Here is a 13,231-nt window from a genome sequence, read left to right as displayed (position 1 = left end):
GCTGGAGCAGGGGAAGAGTGTGAGGAGTCCTCCCCCTGAGGAGGAAGGAGCGGCAGAAACAATGCGTGATGAAATGACCACAACCCCCATTCCCCATCCCCTGTGCTGCTGGCAGGGAGGAGGTAGGGAAAATTGGGAGTGAAGTTGAGCCTGGGAAGAAGGGAGGGGTGGGGGGAAGGTGTTTTAAGATGTAGGTTTTATTTCTCATTATCCTACTCTGATTTGATTGGTGATAAATTAAATTAATTTTTCCCAATTTGCTTGTGACAGTAATTGTTGAATGATCTCTCCCTGTCCTTATCTCAACCCACGAGCCTTTCATTATATTTTCTCTCCTCTGTCCAGCTGAGGAGGGGGAGTGATAGCAGCTTTGGTACACGCCTGGCATCCAGCCAGGGTCAACCCACCACAAATAATTATCATATATAAACAATGTTATAATCTGGTCATACTTTGGATTTCACAACATCAGAACATGTTAAACAGCATCAAAATGCATTAGTCTCCATTGCCTGAGAACATAGATTCAAATAACATGCATTAAAAAACGCTACATGAACACTGAATAGTGGTCTGCTATAAAATAATTATGTGTGTTGATTCTTTTTGAGTCAAACATTAGCTTAAGCTTTCAATCAAAGAAACTTTTTGAACTTGCTGCTGGAAAGGTGACTATACGTTACTGACATCCTGTGAGAGTAACATTGCTCAGCTCCCCTGGCCACAAGTTCATTGGGTTCATATGATGGCAACAGTCTCACTTTGCTCAGCCTGCATCATTCCAGGATTAAACAACAGGAACTTCAAATGCAAACGGGGTAAAAACACTTAACTAGCTCAGAGAGAAAGTGATGGATGGAAGGTAACTATCCCTACTGCACAAAAGGACCATGCTTCAGAATGAAAGTGAGTTAGTCTAGATTTTACGCAAGATAAGCAGTTGAGAGAACTGTATTTGTAGCTATCATGGTATCAGGTATGCTGGTGGATACAGGCATTTCAGTGAGAAGACACAACATTGCAAAAAGCTGTAAGGTGATAATGGAAGGGAATTTTGTGCATTAACAACTTCATTAACTTGCTTTGAAAGCAAAACTTGTCTTATATGGACTTCAAAGTGTTGGACTAAGTCTGATGCATTCTTATTAAAAATAAACCAGAATAAACCTTTACAAAAAAATTAAAATAGGGAAACTTGAAAGAACCACAATCTGACTAAATATTTCTTTTTTTTTTTTTTCCGCTTGGTTCAGAAAGATTCTCAGTTTGGAGAGATAGAAAAAAATACATTGAAAAACACATGTAAGAAGAAATAGTAATTATCATTTTTTTTCTACGTGTAAGAGCAGTGGGTTTTTATACATACTATAAATATTATGAGACTATAAGAATCAGAAATATATTTATAGTCCTGGCTGTGTCTGAGATACACAAGGAATAGTTGCCATATGGCACTTTTAGGAAATTTTGTTACATTTAATCATGCAAAAAATACTGCTGATGGAAAAGTCACAAAGAAATAAGCCATTCTTTCTCTTTCCAGTTCTGCTGAAATGAACCGTACTTTTGAGTGGCTTTTGACAGGCATTAGTTCATGCCCTTTTTTGCTGTCCTTTATGGGCTCCCTTTAACCCATCTCACACGCTGATTTCTGCTGGGATTACATGGGTGCTGGGTGCAAAGCTGAATCCAGCTGAATCCAGCTGCACCTTCGCCCCAGAGAGTTTGCAGAACTTTGCCAGCAACCTACATTCAGCCACATCGACCTAAAAAAATGAGTGCATTGATTAGGAAAGCGGTGCCAGTGTAACGTCCAAAGACTGTGCCAATTCATTGCATACACCTTCCCTCCAACAGGCGTTTTTGGAACACCCTCAATACAGCTCCAAGAAGGGACCAAAACTGTAAATGTTCATTCAGAATGGGATACAGTTATGTCATTATACAACCCAGTGACGTGCCTCCTTCCACAATACCAGTTATTTAGCCCTCATCACCTCTTTTCAGAAATGGTATTACAGAATTTCAGGGTGTTCAGAGAAGAGTGAAAAGAATGATGAGGAAATGGGGGGAAAAACCACACATCAAGAAAGACAGAAAAGTCTGAGGATGTTTTTGGAGCTGGAGAAGGTTTAAGTCAGATGAAATAATTCTTATCGATTACAGTGGGATTATAAACTGTTTCAAGCAGGGACTGTTTTTTTGTTCTAAGCACCTATCATTGGGTTTTGTGACGATTTACTCATAATAACAACAAACTATATACAGAAGGCAGAACAGTATATTCCATTTTCCTGTCTGTAAACACTTTGGAAGTTTAACAAAAAATTAACAAAGAACTGTGTGAATTCAAAAATGTCAAAAGATGGTAACTCTTAATCTATCTGCAGAACATGTTGTCACATCATGGTTTTAAAGTCAAGTAGTTAACTAGACTCAAAGACAACTGGACATTTGTAAGAACAGTAACAGTTAAGGGTATAAGTGTTATACTGTTAAAAGCTTCCAAAAGGGAAACTTGACATCACTTTTCATAGCTAATTGTCATTTTAATTAGTAAGAACTCTGTTTGGACCTGTAAAGAGGGGAAGGATATTGAGAAGTATATCCATCCATTATAGAATTCTTATAGTTTCTCCCATGTTAGTACTGAAGAAGTCAAAGTATGCAATAAAATGGACTGTGCATTTGAATCAAATTTGGAGATTTATTCCACCAGCAAGAATATACATGGCATCAATAGTCTTGCTCATATAATTTCTTAGGACAAAATAGTCAATAACACAGGATCTTTCAAACTGTTCAGTACGAAAACACACCTAGATGTTAAGAAGTATGTCTAAATGCTAATCTGTATATATCTTAAAATATTTTAACATTAAATCAAAATAATTTCTGTCATTGGAGGTGTTTTAAGAACAATAATAATAATTTCTAGACAATCAGAATGTTACTGGTGAATGTCTTATTTCTCATACTGTATGTAAATTAATATTCCACATGTATGCATCTACTGTCCAAAGTTGACCTTTGTCCTCTTATAAATACCATTAAGATCTCATAATTTTTTGATTGATATTTGGTTCATTAAGGAAGTAGCTAATCTATCTTCTGCCCTAGATGTGCGTTTTCTTTTTTTCTTGTTGTTGTTTTTTTTTTTTTTTAAATTTGTATCTCTATTGGTCTGCCAAGCTCTTATAATTATCTTGTTTTGTGTCTACTAAAATAGCAAGCAAAATGTCCGTGTCAATTAATTACTCATAGAACATAAAACCAGAGATTAAACATAAAAATACTCACATTCTTTTCACATAGATTTTTCATTATCTTAGCCGCTCTGAACTATTGTGGGGTTTTGTCCCATTGAAAATAAAAAGTAGAGTTGCAACTTGAGTTGGCTATTGGACTGTGTATGCTATAGCCAGAATGCAGGAAAGAATGTCTCTGTGGATACCTTAATTTATTTTTCATAGGATTAAAGTAGATAGTAATTAAAATGTACTCTCCTCTCTTCCTTTTTTTACTTGAACAGATCACTTTTAATAAGAATTCAACTTTAGAAAGTAGGAAAACAATGCATTAGGGTTTGCAATAGCAATATTTCTTTTTTTTAAGAACAAGAAATATGAGTATTTGAATTTTTACTTTCCAATTTATATTTTTCTCTGTATTTTAATTATAAATTGTTGATATATATGCTATCTTTAAAATGCATTAGCATTTTGTTAGAATTACAGTGCTGGGCTGTCTTTAATCTTCTTTTTAGAGTGCAAATTTTTTTCTTTGACAGCTTCTGGCAATAGAGACAAAAAAACCCCAACCCAGTAACAAACATAGAGACGTGTCCTGGTTTTGGCTGGGATAGAGTTAATTTTCTTCCTAGTAGCTGGTACAGTGCTGTGTTTTGGATTTAGGATAAGAATAATGTTGATAACACACCGATGTTTTAGTTGTTGCAAAGTAGTTTGCAGACGTCATGCTCAGTATATAAAGTGGGGGGACTTAGCTGGGGGGCGGTGACCGCTGCTCGGGAGCTGGCTGGGCATTGGTTGGCAGGTGGTGAGCAATTGCATTGTGCATCACTTATTTTGTATATAGTTTCATCATCATCATCATCATCATCATCACTATTATTATTATTTTCCTTTCCTTTTCTGTCCTATTAAGCTGTCTTTATCTCAACCCACAAATTTTGCTTTTTTTTTTTTCCCAATTCTCTCCCCCATCCCACTGGAAGGGCAGGAGTGAGCGAATGGCTGTGTGGGGTTTAGCTGCCTGACGGGTTAAACCACAACAACATGAAAGGGTTTTTTAGGGATGCAATTAATTTTCCTCAAAGACTTGCTCAAACTAGCTTCGTAGGTCATGAAAAGAGGAATGACCCAGTAGAAAGTGATTCTAGGACCAGCAGGAAAAAAACATATCCTACAACCCGATAGCACATATTAAGCTCTAAAATCCCTAGCCCTGCAACCCAGGACAACTGTTAGCAGTGATAACAGTTGTCAGTATTTTTAAACACATGGAAATATTTATTTGCTGGTCATATTTAAAAACGAGTGAATAATGGGAAAACTCTTTTGGGAAAGGAAGAGTAAGTGACCTCCAACTAAAATTATAGTAAGTTGCTGTTTGCTTTGCTTTCCCCCCAGGGCAATGAGGAATTAAAGAGAAAAACAAGTAGGTGGCATTTCTGATTGTGCTAAACAGATATGTTAAATGTGATTTTGAACACAGTTATTTTAGTGTGCAATCATAAGCAATACCTGCACATAAAATTATCCAATTGATTACATTAGAATCATAAATCATCTCACTTTGTGGATGGCCTGGGGCATTCGTTTTATTACACTGTAACTAGGTCTATAGTGCAGATTAAAATGAACTGCCAGTTCATTAATAATCTGTAAAATGAAGCTAAAATGGCACAACAAGCACAGCTGTCTGAGATTAATCAGTAAGTATTTTTTACCTACTCTTAAAACTATGAACTACTTTTGATCAACCATTCTGTAGGAGTATGTTTTTAACACAACCGCCTGAAAGCAGACTGTTATGTTCAATCAGCACAATATTACCAACCTAAATTGTCACATCTTCTTTTGTATGTTTTGGAGTCATTCCTTAAGTCACATTCTTAAATGAAAGTCGTTAAGCGGACCAAACAACTGAATGTGTGTGCCTGTGTGTTAGTGATAATGATTAAACATTAACCTCTTTTCCCTCTGTATTACTAAAGGGACAACAAAATCAAAAGAAAAGATATATTGTTTGCCATTCTCCTTTCTCTCTTTTTCAGCAGAGACAGGCACAACTCTGGCAAATTCTGTAGCAGAACTGCAACCTGGCACAAGCAGCAGAAGGGAGAATTTTATTTACTAATCAAAATCTTTGCCGTAAGTATTCAGATGAACACCTGTAGCAACACATTCTCTGTGGAAAAACAGCAGAATGCTCAGGAAAACAGAGGCCCCAAGTTATTTTTTTTGTTAAAAAAAGGACTCTCCACAGCATCCTTTCATAGTCCCAGTCTAGTCCATTGCTCCAAATGAACATGGCAGATGAGAATATTCATCTTTTCTTGCCTTCAACTCCTAGAATATCTTTGTATCTTTACAATTATCACCTCAAAACCCCATAGTCTGAGGGCAGTGTATGTTCTCTTTCAATACCTCATATGAAGATTGTACAAAATTACAAATTTTAGAAATTATAAAGTTATAATATTTCCATTCTCCTAGGGATACAATAAGCTTTTTCCAGTGTTGTATGTATTTGAGACATACCATCTTCACTATCCATTCCTCAGGAAGTTTGCTTTTTAAAATAAGGAAAGACTAGGTGCTTTACTTTTTGAATTGCCTCCAGTAGTTCCTGGGAAATTTACTATTGTGATATCAGCCTTAGCCCATCAAAACACCTAAACATGTGTTCAATGTATATGACGTAGCCATTCAAGTCAAGCCTATTCTATGCTCACAGAAAAATATTAACAGTTAAAAATAAACCTGCAGGTTTTAACTGTGATGTAGCTTTATTTTATCATTTCAGCCATAGTTGCTTAATGCGCAAAATATTTATATCCTTTCAAATAAACTGCTTGCTACATCAAAACCTAGAGAGCTTATTGCTGTTTAATATTCACCAATTTCTCCATTGAATATCACTGATAGACCATGTCAGTGTCTCATAATGAGGAAAAAAAAAACAACACAAAACCACAGGGTTTTCTTCCATCTTTACAGCTGTGTCTGTGGTTAACACAGATACACTAATGAAAGACGGTTAAGATTTCATTATAGACTGCTTCAGGTATGATTGCATTTTCCATTGTGAGATTCATAATATACGGGAGTAGGCTTTAAAGGACAGTAAGAAAACTACACAATTTAATACTGAGTTTCAAGGCACGTGTAAAGTTAGAAGCTCGCTTAATAAAATACAGTAATTTAGAAACTTTGGTATTCTGTATTGTTCAGAAACTAGTATATGGGACCACTTTCTGAGAAGTGTCATTCCTAAGTATAACAACAGCATGGTTAAACAGTGTTAATGCTTATAGTGGCATTTGCAAGAAAGAACAAAAAGGAGTAATCACATAAAGGTAATAGTAATTGATGGCTTTTAGGATTGCAAATGAATGTACTTTATTATCTGTAGACAAAGACTTGAAAAAAATGATTTGACAAAGCAACAAATACAAATGTAAAGTTGCCTCACACCACTTAGCTGTTGCTTTACTCCCTGACTGATTTGGGTTGCTCAAAATACGCTCTCCAAGACAATATCTGGGCATGGTCTAGGGGTGGTTCACTCCAGATCTGTTCACGATGGGATTGTAGCAACTGTGGTTTTCTTCCCTCTTCCAAGTCCTCCAAAACTTATCCCAGCAGTCTGTGTATCTTCAGAAGCCTCCTCATATCCTCACGCCAAACCCTTGTTTCATCCATTAAAGAACAATGAATTATAATACAGCCTTCACATTATGTTGCGCTCCTTGAACTGAAAAAAACCCACACAAAATAATAGTCATGTTTCAGGGATACTATATGGAGTCAGAGAAGCTGCAGGGCCAAATGGTTTGTAGCATGGATGCAGCAAACCTGATCCAAGAGAGGTTATTCCTAAGCACTGTGGACGTGAAGCCCTCCACGCTGCCTGGTCTGAAGGGCATGATTATCTAGAAATCCATGCAAAGCCAGATATCTCAAAGTCATGCACAGTGAATATTATTCTTAAAACATTTTCCAGTAAGAAACAAATAAATGTCAGGTTTTTAAAAAGACAGTTGTAATGGTTAATGTAAAACATGGAAAATTAGTGTCCCAGTATGGCAGGATGGGATAAAGCCTCACTGCTGGCTTCAGTTTCTTTTGGACCCCTTTCTGTGCAGCAAAGCCAGAAAGGCTGTTATAATCTACTCACTGTCACCAAAATTACCAGTCTTTTCCAAAGTAATAATAGTAATGTGATAATAACTCTTCTTGTAGAGATACAGGAAAGACATTAAAGGATAGATTACTTTCCAGCATCTGCAACTCTTATTTATAACAAATTTGTAAGAGAAGATGCTTGAACTTCAATTAAAATAATAATGCTAAGCAAATCATATAGTAGTATATGTGCTTCTGAGCTTTGTTTTCATTATTTATTTTAAACTTGTCTACATGTGTGACAGCTCCGCATTTGAAATGGACACTTGAACGGTAATCCCACCATTCTTGCTTTGGATATGTTATTGGCTCTTTTCCCTTTAAGCTACAGTTCAGTACTTGAGACATACATCTGGTGTGTTTGCACAGCACTTAACACAAGTAGACCAAGATGTATTTTTTCTTCTAATAGTGTTAGTTTAGGAAGCAGGCCACAGAAGACATGATATTGTATTTTTTATCCTGTGCCATAAAATCCCACCAAAATACTGGATTCCGTGATTTGGCCAATCATTCTGTGTCAAACCATAATTATTTAGTCATAATGATAGGCCCAGGCCAGTGATCATGGGGGCCATTCACCCATTTGCTCCCTGAAGACCATGGTTATAGTGTCCACGTCTATTGGGATTACCTGTGAATGAAGAATATAGAACATCAACAGTGCATTATTCTTCCTAATGCACAGAGTGGGTGAGAACCGTGGCACCTTCTACTGTCAACAAAGGGATCCACCATCTACAGACAGTCCTGCCATTTGATAAAGGCTTCATAGTCAATAGAAAAGGCCTCCATGTTAGATTAAAATTATTTTTTCTGGCAGCCTTTAAAAGCCACTTTCCACCAACTGCAGAACTCAATCTGTTTAGGGGGACCAGTGAACTAGGCACATGAAATTAGACAAAAAGTTAGATGTCTAGATGAAGTAGGCTAGGCCCTAACTCTGTCTTAATCAAGTCCTAGAAAAATCCTTGATCTAATTCATGGCTGAATATCTACATGTATTTATTAATTCTCAAGGGGGTTTTGTTTTTCCATTTGTAAGTTGTTTTTCAGAAGACAGCAGCTCTATATTGCATATATATGTACACAATTCCCACACCGCTGTCATTTTAAACAGTAAACTAACATGACTGCAAATTAAATCTTAGTACAGTGAGAAGAGCATCACAATAAAAAAGTTAAAAATACAGAAAAAGCTTTTAAATTTATGTTTTGAAATCTGTTAAAAACAAGTTTCATTGTGTTTGTTGTCTATTGGGAGATTTGAATATAATCTTGCCAAATGTGCCAGCTATTAGATCATGTTATTCAGACTATGATTTATTCCTTATTTGTTTTAAAGGAGCAGATTCATATGGTTTGCACAAATGAATCTAATATACATATATAAAAGGAAATACACAATGACTAGTTCTAAAGTTACGACTATTACTGTTTGCTGCTGTTCCAAAAGAGTTGACATACATGCTACCCGTGCTTTTTGTTATGGTAATAACTAATAGTTTGTGAAGCTTACAGCACCTTCCCCAGTACCAGTTATCATGTCTCTACAGTCTGATGTTTGCATAGGTGCACTTGTTTTTGGCTGCTAAAGAAGCAGTGGCCAAAAGATTTCTCTGCAAAACCCTCAGAGGTGTCTATTCATCATGGTGTTGAGGTGTAGTGATCTCTAAGGAGTAGTCTGACCAACAGAAAGTTTAAGGGTAAGAATAGGACAAATATGGTCTACAAAATAGAATTATAAGTCCTCAGCATTAGGTCGCATATCAACTGTTTCTTTGTGTTACTATTTAAAGCATATTACCAAATGTTACGCTTTTTTAGGTGGAATGGCTTAGCAGGCGAGAGGAAGCTTGAACATTTGTCTTTCCCTGGCTGTTACATTCACGTTTGCTGAAACAGCCTGAATGGAGGGATGGATGGCATGTTCCCTATCAGAGCACATGGATATGATCCTTTGGGGAAGCATCAGGGCATGTGATGGGGCAGCAAGCCTGGGGACACACAGCAAACAGACAACCTGTAGCTAGACTAGAGACCTGATTCTTGAAAACAGCAGGGAGCATGTAGACAGCAAGGCCTCTTAGGTAGAAGAAATAAAGAAGCTTTCCTAGGGATGGAGATAGAATTATGCAGTTTGTTACAACTTGGGAAGACGTAAAAAATTCCGAGTGATACATTTTAAGACCTTGGTTTGAATCTTTCTCACATGGCTTATCTGAACAGTTTTCTACTTCTGCTCTAATAAAGTGTGAAAGGTGGGTTTTTTTGGCTTTTGTTTGTTTGTTTGTTTGTTTGTTTTGTGGGTTTTTTGCATGTGTAAGATTAAAAGCAGTTTAATTTTTAGCAAAATGGGATAACAGAGTTACAAAAATGAGGAAATGTAACAAAATGTTACCAAGACAATGCTTCCCTTTCAAGGCATTCCTTGCTGCCACATAGAAATTTCTTCTATGTTGTAGTTCTTGTTTGTTTATGTTGGGGAAATGACCCCATTCCATCCTGTGTTACCCTGCATGCTCTTCCTCAGAACTGACTTCCTTGACCACTGCCTCCCAGTTTCACCCTGAGATCATTAAATAACTCCAGCATGCCAGTGAAACCTTCAAATAGTTTCTTCTAAATAAGTGACTTTTCCCTTTAACTTAAAGTGAGAGATACTATTGTACCTTAATTTAGATGCAACTACCCTGATACGTGGAGGACTCCTTGTATTATATGTTCCTTATTACTGCATTATAATACTTCTGATATCTGGACCAAGTTCTTGTATAGTGCAAATGCTGTAAGGTGTGTGTGGGTGTTGGTTCAGCAGTTATCACAGGATTTTGGCCTGAAATTCAGACTTGTGTTCTGATTTTTGGTTAGTCTTTCTTGCTAATGCATTATCTTTCTAGTTTATAACAATTGTTTAGAAATCATATATCAAAGGAAACATTAACTATAAAAACATCTTAATATTTCCATATTTGACAGCTTACCACAACTTTTCACTGAGCCAAATATGATACATGAAATCAACAGATGAAATGCAATGAGTAACGAGGTGGTTAGAGTAACAACATACCACATGCTATTAAGTCTAGGAGATCAACCACACCTCTCAGTAAGTGTTCTACTGAGCACAGCAAAAATGCAGAATACAAAACTGACTCTGCCCTAAGAAGAAAACTTAGATATTGTGAGCATGCAAGGTGTTGAGAAAGGCATCTGGGATAGGAGGAGACAAAGTCTGTTTACGGCAGGAATCTGTCTGGACTCTAATTAAGCTATCTCTGAGGTCATGGGCTGCTGGGGAGGAGAGGGAAAGAGAGACTGAACGGGAGACATGGGTTCAGAACTTGAGTCTCTACCGGTGTCTTGAATACCTACCTTGAGAGGCTCCTCCTTTCATCTTCATTGACTGGAGAAAGAGCCCAGACGGCTAGCTTAGACTTGAAGCCTAAAGTTTAAACAGTTGATTTTAGGTGAGCTACTAAAGAAATACAGCCATTTCTACCACAGTGGGAGTGGGTGATACATAAACAGTTTCACTCTGCAGAGAGTAAATAAATATTTGTAAATGACCACAAATGTGATGTCAATAGTGAAACTATTCCAAACCACAGGAATGTTGAAGGCATCTTTATCCTCCCTCTTTCTGGAACACTGAGAAACCTCATTACAGGTTATGTGATCTCTTCTTCAAAGCTTTGGGCCTCACCCCTTTTCTTCAAAATGGAAACAAAACACTTATTAAATATTTAAGAGAGCTGAAAAATCTAACTCTGTGTGTGCTGCAATTTTTTTTGGCTACGTTAGCAAATGTATAGTGTTGTTATGTGATGCAGGGAAAAGCCCATGTGAACAAAATTAATTAAAAAAAAAGAAAAATGAGGTCTTAAACAGAAGACATTTTAGTCTTTAGTTATTTAGTCATTTCAGCCATACCAAGGAAAAAAAATGTGGTACTTGGAACGGATCTTGGAAAATATACAATTACTCTATGTCATGCACCATTTACTTAGGTATAGATCATTAACATTTCTCTGCTTTGTTCTGCTTACATTCAAGGGATTTTCTATTCTAACTACTCAAGCAATTAGTTTCCATAATTGTAATGTGTCTATTTTTTCTTTAGTTAACTTTTTTGTTATAAAAATGGCTACCAGGAGATATATTTCATGTAAGTTACATATTCAGAGACCATCTGTTGTGAAAACATTTCCTGCAGGGAGAATTTATCAACATCTGAATTCAGCTCCATTTATCTTCTGTTATTTAGTAAAATGATATAATGCAGAGTTTTAACTGCAGCAAGTTATATTGATCAAATTGTGTGTTCCGATAAAGATGAACTCTCTTAATAAGGATTTCAAGATTGTTATATAGACTAGTGATTTCTGTCCTTTCCAGAGTAAGAGAGATTCATACCATGAACAAAACTTAAAGATGTTCTACTGTTTTCCACTGAAGTATGTTCCCCCAAATAATTAAAAAAAAAAAAAAACAAACACAAAAAAAACCCAGTCCTAATTATGTTTGGACTGTACATTTCCAAAGTAGCAAAATATTGTTTTCAATTAAATAGCTTCCAACATTTCAGAGACAAAAATGGACCTGGGGCACTGATATTAATTCTAATGTAAAGCTTACCTGGATCCCCTTTCATTTCCAAATCCAGTAACATTGGAAAGATTTTTGCTGTATAATCTTCACAATAGATCTGTAATTCATAATGCAGGAATATAATCTAATGCAATTTTTCCTTTACCAATGTGGATTGGAGGAGAGAATTTTGACCTTATATAGCATCATATTTTCTCTATGAATACTTTTTTATAAATAGCAATAGCAATAATAATAACAACCTTGTGTAAAAACATAGTAAAATAACTATAGACAAATGGAACAGTCCTTTTCCTAAAAGGCCAGTAAATCTGAGAGAATCATAGGTACAGAAAGGTACAGATAATTTGTGAAAGAAAGACTTGGTTTAGATACAAGTGATAAGTTCTTTTCTGTAGATTTATACCCTGTTCATTTGAATAAAGTGTTTTCATGTAGTGTTTGGATGTTTACTGAACTTTACATCCTATAAGTGCTTGCCTCTCTTATCTAGTGAACAGACAGGAGCAGGTAGTGTTGCAGACCTCCAGAGGAAGATGCTATCTACTAGAATTTAGATACCTGGCATTGAACTGAATTCGCAATTAACCTGTCTCTGACTGACTGACTTGTCACTTACATTGTTAGGACTAGTTGACTAAACAATGAAACGCTAGGTTCATTTTAAATAATCTCACCTGGAGAAAATTTTGCCTCTTTAGAGCAAATAAAAGATAGCCTCACATTATAAATGTAACTGACTATATTTTTTGGGGATGAAAAGATGTTATTAATTGTATTTTTAAATGACAAATAGAGAAAGTAATTGATATGCACATAACTTCACAAGAAATCAGACACTCCTGAGCTGTTTTCAGGGCTGTAGCCCAGATGACATTTTCCATGAGTTTAATTAGGTGGTTCCACATGCATTACTGTCCTCTGAAATTTCTTTGGGTCTTCTGCCTGTTTGTTTGTTTATTTTAGGACTGACAGGGATTTTTCTTCTTCCAACATGCTTATTTCAGTAGTTATTTATTTTAACATTGATTGCAAAAAATATATTTTAGGGTAGGCCATGCTGAGAAAGGTATGAGGAAAAGACATAAGAATGAAAAGAGACTCCAAATCAAGAGGAAAGAAAGATCATTGCAGAAGCTGATCTCAAAACTTCTATGAACGGGGTAAGTATCAGAGAATAAAATGTA

Source organism: Aptenodytes forsteri, unplaced genomic scaffold (assembly GCF_000699145.1).
Source record: "Aptenodytes forsteri isolate BGI_AS27 unplaced genomic scaffold, ASM69914v1 Scaffold204, whole genome shotgun sequence".
Taxonomy (NCBI): Eukaryota; Metazoa; Chordata; class Aves; order Sphenisciformes; family Spheniscidae; genus Aptenodytes; species Aptenodytes forsteri.
Note: the sequence above shows the minus strand (reverse complement) of the source record.